This window comes from Gadus chalcogrammus, chromosome 16 (assembly GCF_026213295.1).
Source record: "Gadus chalcogrammus isolate NIFS_2021 chromosome 16, NIFS_Gcha_1.0, whole genome shotgun sequence".
Lineage (NCBI taxonomy): Eukaryota > Metazoa > Chordata > Actinopteri > Gadiformes > Gadidae > Gadus > Gadus chalcogrammus.
In genome coordinates this window covers 17,979,707-18,001,724 of record NC_079427.1, presented here as the reverse complement: position 1 = coordinate 18,001,724, position 22,018 = coordinate 17,979,707, and positions in this window count along the sequence as shown.

Below are 22,018 nucleotides of genomic sequence, written 5' to 3'. Positions count from 1 at the left end.
TCAGGTCCCCCCATCAGAGGTGACCTCATTCTGTCCGTCACACGCTTCTGTAAGACCACATATGCATTCGCGCATGTACGTCATCCATCTAAGTGCAAAACTGTGTGACGGCCAGGAGTGCTTTACCTCACGGCAGACCCGAACGCCGATGCACACGTACACAGTTTCCACACGTGTGGCTGCTTTTCCATCTGGAGGTCATTCTGTGAATGAAGTAAGCATTGGGGCGTGTTTGAGTTCAAATTATTTATTTGTTCATGTACACTTCTGGTCCAGTATGGTTGTGTGTGATTATACAATATTGCCTCGCAAAGTCAGGCCGCTATTCCAGTTACTCTTTTAAAACATGCATACATTGGTAGATGAATGGTTTTATTTGTTTAAATGTGCTTTATTGCTTCATAACTAAAGGGTGGTGATTTTTTGGCCAAGACAAGCCCTTGTTCACTGTATCTGGACTGCAGTGCCCCCTCAGGGCACTACGGAGGGTATTTGGACATGAATACCTTGGTCTTTTCATCTGTTTTCCATGTTAAAGCAACGATTGCGGGTCCTGGTGAACGGACCTATTTGAAATTTGAATACAAGAACAAATCATTGAAGTCTCCAAGGATCAAAGCAAGCGAAGATTCGGAGACGGAGTCACTTACATTTATGCACTTACATTCCTGTAGTTCTATAAAAAAGAATTAAAAAAAATACGGTTGGAATGGAAGCAGTTAGATAATCCATTTGGAATTTAATTGCTGCTATTGATGGAACATTTTCAGCAGAATCCTACACATTATGTGGATTTGCTGCCGAATTAAATTGCAAGCTGATTTGCTGGCGAACAAAAAGACAAGCTGTTTTGATTGATGACAATTGCATAAGCTGTGAGGATTTTTCGAGGAAATTATAGCAGTTTTTTTTCCTGGAATTTCATTGTTCATGGTGGTCAAACTTAAAGGTTTATATTTTTAGGTTTCAAAACTCTTCGCTGAAAATGTTGCATTTGGCCTTTACACTTCTCTGGATCAAAGGGCCACTCACTTGTATTAAAGACGTGAATGAAATACAAGGCTTCCCTTGATCTGGCATCAGCTAAATGTGTGAAAAATATGTGAAGGAAAAGGACACACAAATAAAACACACATTCGCTCACTCTCACACACACACACACACACACACACACACACACACACACACACACACACACACACACACACACACACACACACACACACACACACACACACACACACACACACACACACACACACACACACACACACACACACACACACTATCAGTGTGATCGTTCCTTTCTAGGAGAAGCTAGCGATTTGACGACCTCATTGAGAAAACTCACACACAGTGAGACATAGAAATTATACAGTTGTTTCAACTCAAGAGCTGGCCCCTAAGCTTGTTGGCCAGAGTGATGTGAATGTGTTATGATGCTCTCTACAGGCATGCACATTTAAACAGGGCTCCCTCCCAGAGGAAGACCGCTACATACTTAGGCTGTGATATCCACTGGCTCATGTGTGCTTGGATGTGGAGTACCGTGGCTCGAGACACTCCGCTGGAACTGACATCCAACACACACTTATGCTCACGCACTCTCACGCTCACACACATGCACACGCTCACACACAAATCCTGTTTGAATGAAGATTATGAATTATGTGTTGCCTCTTTACCTATAAGCAAATTCATGTCCTGTATTCATGCCGATTATTCTTTCAATCCCTGTTTGCTCCATTTACTAAGCACGGACACGCACGCACGCACGCACGCACACACCCACGCACACACACACACACAAATTAATTTATGCTCAAATATACTGGTCAACTGGTTAAACAGAGCCAACTAATCCGATGACTGAATGCAGCTAAAACAAATACTGAACAATTGATTTAATATAACGGATGGTATTTCGCTGCATGAGTTGACTGGTGCCTGTGATAGTAACTCATTAAGTATGCTCAATGTGGAGGTCTTGTCTGACCCCGGCCCCCATTCAGACCTTGGTCCTGGGTCCTATGAATGAGCCACATATCCAGACCATTCAGACCTGGCTCCTGGGTCTTATGAATCCACAGCCACATATTTCCCAAACTTTCCATCCCATCAATCCTAAGGTTTTTAAGTCAGCTCCCGATTCTATCTCATCTCACATCCGACGTCTACAACTCAAGAACCCATCGAGCCTGCGGTATTTATAGCCACATGCCTGCCGAGAGACAGAGCGGGGACCTCATTTACAGCGCTCCGTTCAAAACGGCTTCACACCGAGGTTGCGTTCGCATGGGGCCCTTTCCGCAGACACACGCACAAGTTGTTATCTCCTTATTTCTTTATTTACTAATCCCAAACTTTGTTTAGAAAGACGACAACACAACCTTCAGCGTCAGAGGCCTTTTTAATGAGAGCCGCGCTCGACGTGTACGGAAGCCCTCGGCTCCCCCAGGAGACGAGACACAACACAGGGCTGCTGCTGCTAGGAGACAGTAAACACCCTCCACTTCGAGGTGAATATATATCGGGTCTGTCTATGTACTTAATGTGGCCGAAAGAAAATACAACGGAGCAGCTAACAATGTGGAGCCGTTAGGGTGGGCTTAACCGCCATTAGTCCCCAGGTTACTCAGTCCTCCCGGTTACTCAGTCCTGTTACTCGGTGTGAAGAAGCAGGACCCCCCCCCCCCCCCCCCCCCCCCCTCCCCGCCCGTTAACAAAGACGTACGGCAGTGCTCTGTCTACCGACAGGAGGCTTAGATCACCTTGGGCCACCCGTGGCCGCCCTCATGGCCTCCACTCATTCATCAGCACCGGCCGCCTGCATTCGCTCGAAGACCCCCTCCCAACCCCACCTACCTCCGTAGCAGGATGATAACGCCAGAGCATAAGTCCACGTTACCTCGCACCAATGCTAATGTCCAGTCGTCCAATGCCACGGTTGAATTGAGATACGAGCTCCCCCCCCCGCAGGGAAGAGTGAGTATAGCAGCCAATGCACCATCACAGAGCAAGCAGCGAGACGTACACTGAAATAGACCTGGGGAACTCTTCGTTTTGTGCAGATCTGTTGAGGAACTGACTTAAGAAGACTTAATGATGTAGAAGTATGCAGAGTTGGTTCTCCTGTCCGGACCGTTCTCATCTTCTGTATCCTGTTATCATATCTAGATTTAGTACGCTGCTGTACAACTTTAAAGCGATTGAGCTGTGTTTTGATCTTGGTTGAGTTCTGCTGCTCTGCAAGAACACATTATGAGAATCTACTTTTTACAATAAATTCAGGTTTCAAAGAATACACAAATCAGGAATCTTGCGTTACCTCCTCAGTTCATGTTTGTAAAATGAGGCATATTGGTATTGATATTTACTATTGATCTCTGAATCTTATCACACACAACAAAGATAGTGAAGAATATAATGTATGTTGCTTGATCAAACTAAAATCATGTTCACACACAAAGATGTACCATCCTTCTTTCTCATGTTCTTTTTTCCCCTCACGAATGCAGAAACACACACACACACACAATCATACACAGAAACCCCAAATCTCAGTGCTCAGACAGACGAGTTGTCTCATGAATTGAAGATGGCTCATAACGTTGTGTTTGAATATTAAAGTACCCCAGGGCAACTGAACTTCAAGGGACCGGTTGATGAATTGGAGAGAGAGAGAGAGAGAGAGAGAGAGAGAGAGAGAGAGAGAGAGAGAGAGAGAGAGAGAGAGAGAGAGAGAGAGAGAGAGAGAGAGAGAACGCGCTAAAGTAAAGTATGCTTGCTACACTGGTATAGCACTCACTTTCAGGTTGAACATCACCTTTTACCTATGTGGTTATGTGACCATTAAAAGCAACCAAGCATAAGAACGGGCACGTCATGAGTATTAAAGTTAAATGTGGACACACACACACACACACACCTACACACACACACACACACACACACCCACACACACGCACACATTGGTTATATTCGACAAAGTAAGCATATAGGTCAATGGTGCAAAGACTTTTTAATAGGCATAAAACCAACCTTTCAATAACTATTGGAAAAATCAAAATACAAATCTCTGGGTTCAAATGAGTCTTGAAAAATCATTTTTTTTCCCATGTCCTCAGAGTGCTTCCGGTTTTGGCTCTGGCTTGTCACGTTCCGGCAGCGCTGGCAGCTCGTCTCTGAAGACCACAGGTGCTGCTGGCTCCCTCCAGCGCGCTCTGTAGCAGCAGCAGCAGCAAGCCCCCAAATTGAATTATCTAATAAAAGGGCTGGGGCTCCGATGACATTCAATAGAATTGATCTTGATTAAGACCAGAGACCTGTGAAATCTACAGGGTCCCTGACCCACAGACCAAATAATAAGAAATACGTCCATGATAAATGAGGTTGGCGATGATGAGGATGACAACTCTGCATGTGTGTGTGTGTGTGTGTGTGTGTGTGTGTGTGTGTGTGTGTGTGTGTGTGTGTGTGTGTGTGTGTGTGTGTGTGTGTGTGTGTGTGTGTGTGTGTGCGTGCGTGCGTGCGTGCGTGCGTGCGTGCGTGCGTGCGTGCGTGCGTGCGTGCGTGCGTGTGTGTGTGTGTGTGTGTGTGTAATACAGAGTCCAAGAGAAACAACTTTATTTTGGCGGGTCAGGACATCTATCAATGAATTTCCCAGTTGACCGAAGCGCAGCACTTGTCGAAACCACTGTACTTTCGTGTCAATTTGCCGTTTCTCAAGTGGGGGAGATGGGGATCAAATCCCAGCATCTCTCCGTCCAGCGCTGAATTAAAAGGCTGGCGTTGGCGGATCTCTGGATGCTAGAGGGCAGGCCGGAACACACCGACGGAAACTCGTAAACAAACTGACAGCGTTGGCGCTTTGTTCCAGCCCCCCTCCATTATCCTAATTCCGAGCTACTTGTTCTTATTTTAAGATGCAGTTAATAAAACTGTCCGCTGCTGTTTCAGCTAAGCACTTCTATAATGTACAGCCGGGAATAAAGCAGAGGTTATAAAAATTGCAGTCATAAACCTTTCATTTTTTTTCTCCTCCAACCATGTATCAAATTCCCTAACAACCAACTGAAGTTTGTTTGGACTGGATTATCAAAGACAGTTTCACCAGAGTACAAAAAATTATGCAATTAACCTATTTTGTCTTCCTGGACTTTTTTTCACACAGAAGTTGACCCAACTTGCTTCAATTGTTACCATATGTAACTTGTTACCATATGTTACCATTTTACTGCCAAGATGTTCTATATCTGTGTTTCTTTGTGTGCAGATCTCCGAAGTGTTTTAATGTAGCCAGATATTTAGAGATGTTTCCATTTGTGGGAGATAAACTATGCTGGCAAAGCAGTATGGTTTTGTACGGTGCAATAATGGTTGTTTGATTGTGTGTGTGTGTTTGTGTGTGTGTGTGTGCGTGTGTGTGTGAGTGGAGGTCATGGATGGGTCTGCTGTCTTTTCCCTGTCCATCCTTTCTTCTGTATTTCCAGACATCTTCTGGCTTTTTGCCCTTGGTTTAAAATGCAGAGCAGCTGGAGCTTATAAGCCGTAGCCCGGCTGTCATTTGCTTGAACACACATTTTGTGCAGCGAGTCTAAAGTCAATAAAGTACAACTTAGTATGATGGTGTAACAGAAAGTTATATGGGGTTAGGGGAAGTTTGAGGTTCACAAAAGGGATGTTCCCATCAATTGTCAGGTGTATCACGAATGGGAAGACTGGTGAGATGTAGAAGTCCTCTCTGACTTCTTCAAAGGCAAATTTGTCATCTCATAAAAAAAAAAAACTGCTCCTCCTCCGCTCAATAGGTCATTTTTCACTTCTGTTTCATTTTCAAACAGAGAAATCATCACAATAAAAGCGCCTTCTCTATGATGTTTTCCTTTGTCTTGTTCAAAAGAAGACGGGCTCTGCATCCAAAGTGTTTAACCTTGGGATACATAGACATGAAGGTGAAAAAGTATAGAGAGACACTATGAGAGGGATCCTTTGCTACTATAGCAAACTGTGTGCATGAATAAGCCCCTCTTCCAATTTAATGAATAAACAAAAAATGACTTAATTTACAAAATAATAAAAATTCATTATAAAGCAAGATATACAGTGGGGTGAAGCAGTCACAAAGGTACATTTTTGAGTTGCACGCATGCCCCAAACACAGATACACACACATACACCCACATTCACCCACACATGACCCTCAGCCTCTCACATCTATAGTTCCAAGGTGTTGCTCAAGTGTTGCAAATATAATATTGTTTCTAGGTAATTTAAGCTCTTAAATGCTTTTAAATGGAAGTTTGAACCTCGAAAAAAAAAAACTTAATGTGAAAGTGCATTTTGCAGGTCCCACCCCTGGTGGAGCCGAAAATCTCCCTTCCAGTCTATTGCTTTTATGTAGCGTTTCATGTGGTGCTTGTAAACATAAATCTCGACAGAGATATGGAGGCGGATGAAAATGGAGTAGTCTCATAAGATGTCCCTCCTAAAGTATGTGTTTGTATTTGTACATAAAACACATTTAATCATAAATCCTGTACCCTGTAACCACTAGGTACAGGGCCTTTCTAGTGGACATAATAATTAAAACTATGGGGCTAATTAAAACATGGCTAAAAACGGCTGGGTTTCATGTGAGTCATTAGGTTGGCTTTTTTCCAATTATTATTTTATTAAAATCCAACGGTTTCAATTGGACAGGCTGTCGACATATGTCAATGTTTTACCAACATGCATGTTGTGTCAAAAATGTAAGCAGAGTGCTCCTACAAATCTTTTTCCTCCCACATGTCCACAACAACAAACAAGCTAAAGTGCACTATAAGCTAAAGCGGCTAACAAATAGAAAAAAAGAGACGACAGAACTTTATGCAACAATATTACTCTGACAAAAAAATCGGTCTTGGTGGACTTGTGTTGTAAAACTGTGCGTATTACATTTGTCTCAACATACGATTACACCAGAAGATACATTGGCACGGAGAGGGTTGGGCCGCCCTGACCGAGTGTTGAAAGCAAAGGGCCCATGCTGGGTCTGTTTGCCGGGCCTTACGCCGATATAAGCCTCTCGCTTTACCGTGGGCCGCCTGCCGCTTTTATGACAAATCCAGATGAGATTTAGGTTGGGGGGGGGGGGCATCAGAGAACAGACGGAAAGAGAAATGGATTTTTGTTTTCCTGTCCACCGCACCACAGTGGAGGAAGCACCACGTCCGATATTTATTTCCGAGCAAGAGTTATGCCCGCTATGGGGAGAAGCGGGCGCCTGCGAATGAAAAAAAGTTTCACTGCCGATCGTGCTCTGTGTTTGTCCACATTCTGCTCCTGGTGGCTTTTATGATGTTCCTCTGGAGTTGGGCATTTATAGATCTATGTGTCTATCTTCCTGTCCGTCCGTCAGTCTGTCTGTCTGTGGGCACCCTGACTATGCGCCTCTGTGTTATTGTGTTGTCTGTGTAATGATGAACAGCCCCTGAGAGACATAATTTCATTTTATCTGCATTTAATGGCTACCTTTTTTTATGACATGACTTCATCGCATATGCGTATACCTTGTACCTCTGTCATGTTTCCTTCATGCTTAGGCCACAGTGCTCGTATTGATTATGAGTCTTTAATGTGTTACCCCCCCCCAGCCCCTCACCCGTATGCCATGCCCCCGTCCCTTATTGGCTGAATCATTTGGATGTTCATTACGGGCCGGACTCCAGGTTTACGAGCTGTCCCGGGGCTGATTCCATCGTCGGTCTGGGGTGTATGCAGAGACAAACACACCCATAATGATCTCTCAGATGGTCAATAACAATGGGATGTTAGGTTGACGGATAGGTATGCGCTCCGTTATGGCAACCCTGGGGACATACATGAGACTCTGCTTCGTTGTTATTTTTCTCATTCTGATGGGGAAGGAGAGAATGAGGTTGAAAGAGAGAAGAAAGGAAAGAAATTCTATTCAAAATAAAACATGTTATGTCCCGTTCATTTCTTTAGGCACGTGCATGCCACTAAGTATCGAGGTTATGAAATCTACAACCTAAATATGTATGTTCAATGTAAGTTACATAAACGACTAACTGAGGCCATAGACAATGTTGAAAATGAGAGTGGTCTCCATCTGCATAGATTTGTAAGAACCAGGCAGAACATTGCCGATGCTGAACACCACTCTGAAGGAGGTTTGCAGAGAAAAATAGGAGCTGAGTTGATAGCGGGCTACACCTGCTTCACCCTGCTCGGCATTTCCCAGCACAAACGGCGAGAGCAGCGGCCTCTAACAGCCTCTCCTCTAACGAGGTATGAGCAGCGCTCGGCGGAGAGCGGCGCGCAGGAGCCCAGGAGCATATTCATGTGTCTGCTGTGTTTTGTGTCATTGAGGGAGAAGCAGGACCAGGCAGTACGGGGTGTCAGGGGAGCCTCGGTGGTGGAGATGGTGGTGCAGCAGGAACCACGGCCAAGCCGCCTCCGGCGCAATTAGCCCCATTATTGTGTACAAGGTGGAAGAGGAAAGGATGGACGGAAAAGTCGAGAGGGGAATGGGACAAAGGGGGGATGGGGGGGGGGTAGAGGTGGAGTGGAGAAGGAGATGGGGGTGGGGTTGGGAGGGGGGAGGAGCCTAGAAGAACCAGAAGCAGGAGAAAAATATTAGTGGGGAGGAAGCAGATGGTTTATTGATGTCATCAAAAGGCTAATATGTTGCTGTTATTTTCTCAGACTTTGATTTTGCTCGTGGGCATGTTGGCTGGGTTTAGTGTCGAGGTCAGAGGGCACGGAGGACGACGTGAGGTCAATCCATACTGGGCGCACAGAAATGCTATATGCTCACACAGAAAACCAATATCATGATGCTGATGTGATGCGGATACATACTTAAACCATGCAATGAAAACAACGTGCAGAAAACCCTTACACACACACAATGCACTGTTTTACGTTGTTTTCCTGTCATTGTCTCCATTCGTCGGTGTTCTGTGGATGCAGGTTTATATTTTAATACAGTTACTATAAATGTATTTACTTTATTTTGAAGAATAACAAATTTGCATGAGTGGGCAATTCAATTTGGTTATCTACTTAAACACCATCTTCACAGTCTTAAACATAAGCAAAATGATTCATGTTTTTTCCACCAACTGCATTCATTCAGCTGGTCTTGGGGAAGGCAACCTGCATAAAGCCGGTTCCCTTGGTTGGTGTAACCAAGTTGCCTCTTTGATTCTGTCACCTTGGCCCGTCAAACACAATAGAGGTTTAGACTATAGACAGTGGATTTTGCTAAAATGGTTTCACAAATATCTGAAATCAGTTTAGCACTCTAAACTGCTCTTATTTTTCAATGCAGGGGGAAAATACTACAAGAGTTGAATTGTTGTATTATGCACGCAATAAATAACTGAAATACTTTCTTGGGTTGATATAAATATTTTTTTATGGTACTTGAATGATTTTCAATGTGAATAATACTGGTGTTATTTTCTGGAGAAGAATAGGCATTTATTTGTGGTCGCCTATCTCGGCCGAATGACTTTTCTGAAAGACTGAACTGTGAGCAGCAGCCTCCCCCATGGCTGTGATTGGCTCCAACAGGGCCATTGTCCAACATGATTACGTCAGCAGTTCAATGTCTTCTTTCTGATGCATGATGAAACTGGACTGACTTCCAAGTAGCAGACAAGTTCTCTGGAGCCACACATGTCATGGTGCTGGCTTACTCTTTCTTCTAGGAAACATTCTCTGGGCAGAGAATGTGCTCATTCTCTGCCCAACTGATGGACATATCCTTACTTTGTTCTTCTGCTTTGTCCCTTCATATCCATATTATGTGTAAATATTTAGCAGTAGGCCTATGTCACCTACTTTACTACCTTTTTGGTATTTGGTTTAGTATTTGATGCTGAGAGAGGCTGATTCACCAGCCTCATTTGCTAGCAGTGCTACTGCTACAAAATTCTTCAATGCTTCAAATTCAGACTTAATGTTAACCATTTCTAACTTGATGACTTTATACTAAAATGCTCCCCAACTGAATCCTAAACTTTCTGAACTGAAACAGAACGTGACCATTTGTACCATAATGCGATCTTTGACAGCATACTAAAGCATTACTTGGGATCTCTACCAGTGAAGGCATCGACATTTGGCAGACCACTAAATCTTAAGATGGGACCATTTGTCCATGGCCTGATAGTTTTACTTGCCACTGCCTCATAGGAGCCTTGGAAATGAGTGAGCCGGCTCCTTCACCACAGTCACTCCACCATTAAGAGCTCCATTTAAGATCCTTCGGTTTAATCTTAAATCTGCCATTTGTGGGAAAGCGGTTCTTTAAATCAGAATTAAATATGCATTTCCCCATGACCTCCAGCCAAGAGCCAAGGGTTTCTCCGTGTCATGCAGTGTGTGCTTTATTGTATCTGAAGAACAAAGTAAAAGTCTGCATAGTGGATCAAACAGTGACAGAGGATGGATGTGTAGGTTTAACCGATACATTTGAGTGTCAACAGATTTTATAATAAATATTATTTTTGTCAAGTCATTGCTTGTAATATGTTTGTGCAATTTCTAAGACGCAACCTTTTTATTCAAATATCTGGCCTATTCACAACCTCCATAGCGCAATATGTGTGCAAACATTTAAATACATACAAATTAAGCGATTTGGTAGTTGCCGCCTTTATACAAATCTGACAATAGGGACACCTGTGAGCTCCCTTAAGCTAAGAGGATTTCATATCCTCATAAGTTACATTGACTCTTGATCCTGAAGAAGCATATTGTTTCCATTGAGTTCATCCCATAAAACATATGCTCTTCATTTAGCCAGCACGAGGCAAATAGAATAAGCCAACATCTGTAAAATAAAACGATAGATACTCATTTAAACATTTAATTTTTCCCCAAATGCATCCCCACACATGCCACTGGCCTTATCAGCACACATGATAAAGCAATTAGCCGTCATCAGCTGGCGGAACCAGCAGCTGGAAAGACCCATCCAACATTTAAACTGGTTCAAAGGACTGATTTTAATATACAAATAAAAAGAAAGCTCTGGTTGGATGGAAAAAAAACATTCAAGGCACTTGGATTTTTGTGTTTTTTAAGAGTGTGAGTATTTATGCCTGATCAGTCTGTTGTGGTGAATTATGCGTAATAATTATATGCAATTTAGTTGGATAATGTTTCCATGATTTATCCTGCATATTTGCATGAGGCAATAACATGGATGTCTTTATCCTGCATTAACGGAGGTAAAATGGCACTATTTCGTAAAAAGGCATGGTCATATCTTTATAATTGGTTTCTCAGTGTTACCGGCAGTACTATTATGACTCATTGCATTCTGACTGCCATGAAGCAGTGTGGGCCAGGTTACCCTGCAGGGGCACACGTCTGGCTAGAAGGCCTGATAGCAGATAACAGATTGAGAACAACCTATGAACAGCAGGCCTACCTTAAACCTGCAGAGACCAAAGCCGTAGGTGTGCGCTCTTGATTGCTGCAGCATTGTGCATGTGTGAGATTGACTGTGTGTATGTGTGGGTGTATCAGTGTGAGTTAGTGTGTGTGGGTGTGTGTGTGTGTGGGTGCGCATGCATAACACTTCCCCTCTCAAGAAGTGCCAGATGGTAGCAACATGGCAGAAGGGAAAGCTGTGATTATTACAGGATTAGCCCCTGTAGCCAGTGTCTGCCAACCTGTATGCATGTGCATGTGCTTGTTCTGCTGTGTGCACATGTGTATGTGTTTGTGTGTGAGTGAAAGAATGTGTAGGTGTGTGTGTGGGAGTGTGTGTTCTACAAAGTGAAAGGGAGCCGGAGAGAGAAGATGGGTGATGGAAAGCTGCAGACTGTGACATGAGATATTTTATAGAGCGCCGTGAGAGCAGTTTGGGGAGCAGATAACCAGAGGAATAGTAATAGTCCATCCATCTTCATTCATATGCTGAGAAACTCATTTTGGCTCTTTTTTTTGTTTGTTTACGTTGTGTTTACTCCTTCCTTTTTACGTCTCTTTAAAATGCTAAATTAATTCAGCCCTGACATCCTTTGATGTCACCTCTTTTGGACCATATATATTTTCTCAGGAAGTGAGAAAATTGAAGCTTACATGAGATTACAGGTTTAGTGGCCTAACTCAAGGATGGTATCTCTTACCACAATTTCTTTTTTAAGCAAAAGCAGTCCTCCTCTGCTCATCCTCTCTAATATATCTTCTTTTATTACATTTCAAATCGTAAAAGTATTTACTTTTAGTGCAGGAATAAAAACTGAACAAATAACATCAAACCCAAAGCGCAACACCTCATTAAAGCAGTCATGATCGGCTATTTACTCATTTGAATAAGTGACGATGATGATCAATCCCAACGTCAGCAGGAAGTCTCTTATTTCCTGTTTGCCGCAGGGTTATGTAAACCATAGTCACCGTCTCTTTGGGATCCATTTCCTGGGTCCTCAACCACTGATTATGCCGTGCTGGCATTTATCTAATCAATTATTGCACTCTCCAGCAGTACTCACGCCGTTTCACAATGTGAGTACTGCTAATGAAATGAACATAATCACATTAAGATATCTAAGTTTCATGGAAACACAGAGAGCTTAATAAGGCAATGGTGTTCGAGGCCCAAAAGGGATGTTGTCCTTCTCCAATCATTAATCAAATATTGTTTGGGTTCCTTAATAATAGCATTAATCTCCCCGACATATATATATATATATATATATGTATATATATATATACATATATATATATATTTGTATATACACCTGATATAAATCTTCCCATTGAAATGCATATATCCCAGATGTACGCAGTACGGTATGCAAACTGACTCACGTACACACGGCCGTGTTGAGATAATGATCTATGAAGCCAAGTAGTGAATACATTTTCTTTATCAGAAAGAACATCAGTTCAGCGATGAACAAATCAGACACCACATTTCAGCTCCTCACTGTGTCCACATGGTACTCTTTGTATGCCTATGCTGTAAAAAAATAAATAAATCTAGCACCGGTAAAAAAATGGGAAAAACAAAGACGGGGATTTGAGACAAAGACTAAAGGAAAGCGGAATGAAAGGCTGGAGGGAGTAAGGTGTGGACAGAGTAAAGGAAAGCTAAATAAAGGATTAGTCATGCGGTGAAGTGAGAGCTGCTGGCTGTATAGGCGGCAAGGGAGGGAGACCAGTCCAGTAATGCATGAGAATGAACTAGTAGGACAGAGGACAAGTCGTGCACTGCATTGAATACCTCCATCCCATTAGCAGAAGGTGTACGAAAAATGGCCATTATCATATATAGCAAGCAAATTTGATATTAATGTAGAAATGTTGGTTGGTAAGTGGACCAGTTCTCCAGAGCAGCATATGTGACCCAGTCTCCCACCAAAATGTGTAATACTTACGTTGGTCCTTAGCGGAAGAAACATATTATATTCACAATAATGGCTCTAAAATCGGGAGATGCCTCGATTTTTTTTGGACTATTATATTCTACAGGTCTGAGTCCAAGCCACGAGATACTTTGGTCTGAGGAAACACCAAGATGGCTGACATTAATTATATGCTGTGGAAAATGTTAATATTTTGAATAGTTTCGGCATTGCACATTTCTGGTGATAAATATTAGTCAGTGATTGTACTGTATATGATGCATATGATGTTGTTATGCAAACATTCTTTCAGGTCTTGCCAAATGTTTGAATACAATGTTTTCAATGGCTACTTTGGTGGTTGATATGGATGCTGTTATCCCTGAAACACAAACATGGATGACATTCATTTTTATTATCAGAGGAAAATGCAATAATAAGATTGTTTTGGCATTAAAATGAATTTTGATAACATTTCTACCTAGAAATCTGCTTTTTATTGTCATAATCTTTGTTCAGTGATGTATATGATGTTGAGTTAATTAGTTCAACTGTTCGTGGGTTTTTTAATGCTCCTTTGGAGTTTGAAGGGAAATTAATCTGGGTAGGCTATGTTCTGTTAAAGAAATAACCAAAATGATTTATTTTTCTTACAAAATACGTATTTCAAACGTTAGGGAGAATGAGCTACTTTTTCGTTCAGATGTCCCTGTCCCCCGGCTCTGACACATATCCTTATGCGCTTGTTTACAAACTATGGCCATTATTACATTTTCTGTAAATGTAATTTTTTTTTTCATTAAAAAATTGCATCTTCCACTGGTAATGCAATTTATGTCAGCCTCGTTGGTTTTCAACAACAGCAGCGTCCATATCAACAACAATAGCAACGATAAAAAACAGATCAAATAGATTTTATGACAATAAAGTGCACATTCCTCTCCCAGAAGTTTTATCAAAACCCATTTAAATGCTGAAACTCCATACAAAATTCCACTGAGAATAAAATAAATGTCAGCCATCCTGTTTTTAGACCCATGAAGCACTAGGTGGAGACCTAGGGAGCCTCCTCAAGTCATATTAATATTCATGAACCACTTACCTCATGTGCGACAGAGGCATCCAGAAGTCACCTGCTATCACCCTAATCTTCAAAAAACCTGTCTTGATTCTTCCTGCCCTAACCACTATCAGACAATCTCCAATCTCCCCTTCCTCTTAATGGAATGGAATGTAACGAATAGAGCGCCTTGTAGCCACACAACTCCGAACCCACCTGCACTCCAATAACCTATTTGAACCCATCCAATCCGGTTTTCACCCACTTCACTGCACAGAAACCACACCCCTTAAAGTACTCAATGAGCTCCTCACTTTCGCTGACACCGGTGCCCTTAACATCCTCATCCTCCTCGACCTGAGTGCAGCCTTTGATACCCTGAGCCACAACATCTTGCTCAGTATAAGGTCTTGGTATTGAAGGAACTACACTCTGCTGGCTCTGGGCCTATCTCTCCAACAGATCACCCTTCATCACTATTCATAACCAACTGAAGTATCTCATTCACAGTCACACAAGGCGTAACCCAGGGCTCTGTATCTGGCCCACTCTTCTTCATCAATTCATTGACATCCTCCCTCTTCGACAGATTCTCTGCCATTTCAGCCTGGAATTCCACTTCTATGCCAATGACACTCAGAAATACCTTTATACACCAAATCCCCCCACCACCTAGCCCTCTCTCACGTTAACCCCGGCTTGTTTGCAGTAAAAAAACTGGCTGCAACTCAATTTCCTCGAACTCAACACTGACAGAACAGAACTCCTCCGCATTGGCTCCAAGTCCTCCCTCAGCAGAATCAACCACCCCACTCTCACCATAGATAGCAAAACTGTCTCTCCTTCTTTCCAGGCAGGCAACCTTGGTGTGATCCTTGATCCCACCCTCTCCCTCAAACTGCATTTCCCAAGTCAAAACCATCAAAACCATTTTCTACAGCCTTCGCAATATTGCAAAGATCAGGCCCTTCCTCACACACTCCGCTGCTGCGACACTGATCCACAACCTCATCTCCTCCAATCTTGCCTACTGCAGCTCACTCCTCTACGGCATCAGTGCCAGTTGAATCAATAAATTCCAACGTCCAGAATACATCCGCCCGACTCCTAACTCACACCAAATCCTGGCAACACATTACCCCTGTCTTAAAGGACCTCCGGCGGCTTCCTGTTTCCCAGTGAATCAACTTCAAGATCCAGTGGTCCTCGACTACAAAGCCATTCGCCAACTGGCTCCCATATCTCAATAACCTCCTTTCCCCCCATCCCAACCCTCTCGGTCCCTCAGATCCACCCCTGCCTTCTTTCCACCTTTAAGTCCAAACGTCACAGTTTTGTGGACAGAGCCTTCTCCAGGGCAGCTCCCAGGCTCCGGAACTCCCTCCCCCAAGACATCAGTGCCTCAGAGTCGTTCCCGGTTTTCAAATCCCGCTATCTATTCTCTGCTGCCTTCTCCTGTTTTCTGTTTTACAACCGCCGGACCACAGTGTAAAGCGGCTTTGAGTTTAAGAAAAGCGCTGTTTGAATCAAATATTTATTTATTATTATATTCGTGGTTTAAGTGGAATACCTTTTCTGCTGTGGACCGACATAGCTATTACACATTTTGAGACTGGGTTGTCATATGTTATTGAATCATTGCATTAGCTGGTTGTTTAGACATTAATATAAAAAGTGTGTGATAGAGAGCATGTGTGTGTGTGTGTGTGTGTGTGTGTGTGTGTGTGTGGTGTGTGTGTGTGTGTGTGTGTGTGTGTGTGTGTGTGTGTGTGTGTGTGTGTGTGCGCGCGCGCGTGTGTGTGTGTGTGTGTGTGTGTGTGTGTGTGTGTGTGTGTGTGTGTGTGTGTGTGTGTGTGTGTGTGTGTGTGTGTGTGTGTGTGTGTGTGTGTGTGTGTGCTGGGAGTTCCAGATTTCCTGTGCATGTCCGTCTGATTTATCAGGAGATTTGATATGACAGCTGGGCAATTTAATGCTTCTGGTTTTAACCTCAGTCAGCCCATAAACTCCACTAGCTCCAGGTCACTGCTACGGATGTATCTGTGTGGTACGCATCAGCTTCTTTGTGGACTGGAAAATTGGCCTGAGATCTCCGCTTTGCCAACATGACTGTACCTACTCAGTCTGCTCGACTACCAGTTAGGACAGACCAAGGGCCACATCTCTGTTGGCTGTCATCCAAGCTGTGGGTCCGTTTGCGTCAGTGTGTTTCCTGAAAACTAGGAATTTCCACATGGACAGTTGTCATTGACTCAGTAATATCAATGTGACTTAATACACCAAGCCGTTTTTTGGACGGGCACAAATTAAAACTTAAACTAGTTTGTGCACCACTATAACTTTTTTTGTTGCAATTCCATCTTTGAATATATACTTTAACTATTCTCAGCATCACTTGTCAAAGTCGATTTGGATCAATGTTTCTGCTAATTAATAAAATGTTATGTAACACGTGCACTTGTATTGTAGAATGCAGTACACACACACATGCACAGACACCCACACACACAAATATATATATAAACACAGACACACACACACACACACACACACACACACACACACACACACACACACACACACACACACACACACACACACACACATACACACACACACACAGACACAGACACAGACACAGACACACACCACACACACACACACACACACCACACACACACACACACACACACACACACACACACACACACACCACACACACACACACACACACACACACACACACACACACACAATAAGCATAATAAGACAGTTTACAACACACATTTGAGTATCAAATATAACTTGAAAACTGATTTCTCTAATTAATTTGGTTTTCCATGGTTGGTCCATAGAGAATTTGTAAAAAAACATGTTCTCTTACATTACTGTAAGAGAACATGTTCTCACACACAAAGTCCCTGGTTGTCACTGGTTCAGATATGGTTAATTTAAAAAATATTAAATGAAATACATCCGACAAACGACTTAACAAAGAAGAATGCAAAAAATACATGCAATGTTTTCTACCAGGTACATTTCCAAGCTCTTTCTACCGAAAGTGTAAGCTAAGAACCTTTTGAACCTGTTGGCCTGACTGTTTTATCATCACAGCTTTTTATAGCTTATTCTAATGTGAAGGGTTATTCTTATAATGCCTAGCCATTACAGAATGTCGTCAGAACAAATCTAAAGATAAATTACTTTATCGGTAACAAACTTATTCTACATTATTGAAGTTGTGCACTGCATTTGGCCCGCGTGAGACTGCCACCTAGTGACTCGTGGAATATTATTCACGAAAGTGGTATTACAAAATCAGGAAATTAATTGCATCATTGGCATTGCGTTTGACAGCTTATTTCAACGGTGTCTGTTTCCTCTCATTTCACTTTGGACGTGATTTCCGACGTTCTGGAAATGCAGCAAACAGTGGCCTGAGGTGCATGCTGCCTCCAGTGTACATTTAACACGACTGCAGTCATGGCTGCATTGTAGCAGTCTGAATTACAACCCGACGTCTGGCTGGTTAACAAACCCTATATGTAGTGTGTGTGTTGCCCTCTGCGTGTGTGGGATGGGTCCCACAATGCACATGCCTCTGCAACCTTCAATCTATACAAGAGGAGCAATCTCTGCTCGTGTGTGTGCTCATAGGTTTGTGTGTGTGTGTGTGTGTGTGTGTGTGTATGTGTGCAAATATGTATGCGAGTGTCTGTGTGTGTGTTCGTGTATTCAAGGGTGTATCCGCACGTGTGTGTGTGTGTGTTTGATATAGTGTGTGTGTTGTGCATTTAAGTGTGTTTCCGTGTGTGTGTGTGCATGCATGTGTGTATCCGTGTGTCAGTGTGCGTGAGTGTTGCAGCGCCCCCTCCATCTCCTTCCCCCTCTCCTCTCGGTCTCTTGTTCTCACCTCTGCCGTCTCTTAGTATAAATATTCATCCGGTGGCGTACCTATTAGATATATGAGATGCGCTGGGCCTCGGCCACCCATCTTCATTAGTGTTATCAGGCCTGGCTGTGGCCAATCAAGCCCCCCCCCTCCCCCCCTCTCTCTCTCGCCATTCCCTCCAAGTCCTCCTCGCCCCTCACTCTGCCTCACTCCCCGGTGCAAGACGAGAGCTCAGTAACAAATTGGTGTAATAAAAGAGATTATAAAAGAGTGCCCCGTTTTTTATATATATATATTATATATATATATATATATATATATATATATATATATATATTCAGTGGGCTAGTTTTCCAGGGAAATAATCTGTTATTCTCTCACACTTACTTTTCTCTCTCTGTATTTATCTCGCTCCCTCTCCCTCTCCCTCGCTCTCCGTGTGCTCAGGGACTGAATGTTGATGACACATGGGTCTATAAGCTGTGAAGGGCCGGGATGGTGCTTGAGAAGGGGCAGAGATTTGCAAACAAATTTAATAACTAGCCTGCAGAATGGAATCACTTTGGTAGCTTTTGCATTGCTCACCTCACAGAGAGAGAGACAGAGACAGAGACAGAGACAGAGAGAGGGACAGAAGAGAGAGAGGAGAGAGGAGAGAGGGGAGAGAGGAGAGAGGAGAGGAGGAGAGAGGAAGGAGAGAGAGAGAGAGAAGTAGAGAGAGAGAGTGAGAGGGAGGAGGAGAGAGAGAGAAGAGAGAGAGAGAGAGAGAGAGAGAGAGAGAAAGGGGTAAACCGATGCGTAGGGGTAAATTTGGTTTAAAGTAAGCGGAAGGGTATTGAAAATTGCAATATGTCACATCATAAAGGAAGCGTTTTGTGGTAGACAGAAAAAGATAGACAGGCAGACAGACAGACAGGTATGCAGCCAGACCTGAGGGAAGATAGAGATTGTAGCAACAGATGGTAAACGCTAATGAGGTAAGCAATAACTCCCCCCAAAAAATACCTATTTTTTTTGTTGAATACTGCGCTAATAAAAATATAAAGAACTTAATGAAAATGATAGGCCACTGTCACTTGGGGGGAACAAAAACCTTCTGTAGAACAGAATAACAAACTAATCCGCTGAAATAATATTCAAAGGGCCCTTGAATGAGTCTCATTAGCAGTGAATGCGTCTCCCATTCGTCATGCTATTGATAGTGTTAACAATTACATCAAGGACACAAGGCTTCAAAATCAAAGCCATAATTCAACTTCCCGTTCTGCCACTTCTCACACATCTTTTAGAAAGACGGAGAAAGTAAGTTGCTTTGGAGAGGCCCGGTGATTGAGATTCACACATTCACACATTAATTTGAGTGAATTAATTAAAGGTAATTGTTCATTTAATATTGAAATCTGGGGAAAAATCGTTTGGGTATCATTCTCATTTATGTTTAAACAAGAATGCACCCTGTTGGAACCAAATGTGAACGTTGACTTGTCTGTTCGGAGGGTGGGAGGAAAGTAAAGTTTTGGTAACAGAATGCATGGTGGATACCAAAAGCCCCTCAAGTACCCGACCCCAATAGCTGGAGAGCTTAAGGGAAGGCACGGATGTGTTACTAATGTGCGGCTCACTGATTTTCTACATTTGATTGATCACCCAGTCATTCATGTTTTCTTTCCCAGGGCTTCATGCCAAAGAAAAACATTGGACACAATATTCAAACGCATTGCTAACCTTAGAGCGTACTTGAAAATGACAGGTTGACAAACACTGTCTGGGCTATACATCAAGTGTATAGTGTCGGTTCTAGGACAGCGTGTCCACCGAATAAACAACCCGGAAGGTTCTTGTAAGGATACGATTTGTGTGTGTCTGTGTGTGTGTGTGTGTATGTGTGTACAGCTGTAGAAATAAACAGAGAGGAACCATTGACACATGTTAATCTGCAACTCAAATTAAAGTCACATTTTGGTCGATGATGGATGGCTTGATCGTTTACTCTCTAGAGATGAATGAGTATTTTTCTTCAACGTAAGAATCGTTTTCCACAAATAGTTGATTAGGATGAGGGAGTAAGAGCGAAATCTCCGATGGAAATTGGATAATAACATGACCCTGGCATTCATGTCTGCTATTGTGCAAAAGCCAGCTAAGTCAAATATTTTAGTCTTACATTTTTTCAGTTATATCATTGTTGTGCACAACACAGCAGCTGCAAACTAACTCTGAATGCAAATGAGTGTTAAGACCAGGGGGCTATTGGGTGATACTCATTGTGCACGATTCATTTAGTTTGAGGGTGCGTCAATGTCTTACGCGTTGTCTGTGGATCCAATGCACCATGCTTGGCTTTTCTTGGGAGTGTTTCACTGCTAATTTCTCATTGAATGTCAATAAGGAGCAGTACAGTGAAACAACTAGCACGGGGAGAGATTCCACACACTATCTTACCAGGGCATGACAACGAATGATTGATTAGCTGTTGAACATGCTTTTTAAAGATGCTGTGGCTGCATGGTTGTGTGTATGTTTTGTGCAAACAACATCACACTTAGCTTTGGTTTGGATAATTCCATTTGCCAAAATGGATCTTCAGGCTTGGTCTGTATTCTGTTCATAATAACCCACAATCCCCAGTAATTATCTTCTGCCGTGGTTAATAATTTCCTCCTTTCTAACTGCAAGTACTGATGATTTTACTGGCCCTGAATAGAGGCTCTTTGATTGGTTGGGCACGTTGATGATGTCACTAGCCTGGTAAAAGGCTGCTCTGAAATAATCGTAATACGAACAAATGCCCTTGGTGGATCCCTGTATCGCTCTCGTTCTTCTTTTCGCAGCTCCCCCTTTTACTGGAAGGGGGCAATTAACATGTTACCATTAATGAGATATTAATGTGTGCTTTCTGTCTAATCATTGGTAATAAATGCACCAACAGTGGTGAGACATGATGCAATGTACAGTGAATGGGCGTAACAATGTGGACATCGGGGGCCGTCCAACTGACGACATTTTCTAAAGTGCGTTTACCACAATTCTATGATAGGACGGTGACAAAGCATTCCTTCCTCAATTAGATTATGCTCACTGACTGACTCAATGAAAACACCCGTCAGATTAATACTATAGAACGACGTGAGGAAGATTCGAATGTGAGGAGATCTGGTCAAACACACACTTATGCTTTCCCTATCCATTGAAGTTAAATTAAAAATAATTAAAAGGAGGACATATTGAAAATACTTTTGAATGTTTATGAGGGGGTGGGGCAGGAGCTGCAAATAGCCCCCCCAAAATAGTGTGTAGCTACGCCCTAGCTACGATGTAACATATGATGGGTGGGTACAAGAGAGAAAATCTGTTCTTCCCCGGGGTTCCTGCCAGCCCTTCTGTCATCATGATGAACACTCCATCTATATTCTTTATACATTAATTATTAGAGGAGCACCTTTATATGCACATTTCAAAGGATGGCCAGTCAATACATTGCAAGTTCTTCCTGGTGCATCCCCGAATGAAATTGAACCCCCAACTTGTTTTCTATGTGCTGTCTTTAAGTCTTTGATAGTGGTCTGCTCATTTCTTTATTTTTCCTCTATTTAAGATTTGTTTTTATTGATACATTTTTTCTCCCTTCATCATAGATAAGTTTACCTTTCTAGAAATACTACTAACATACTTTAATACACATCAACCTGTAAT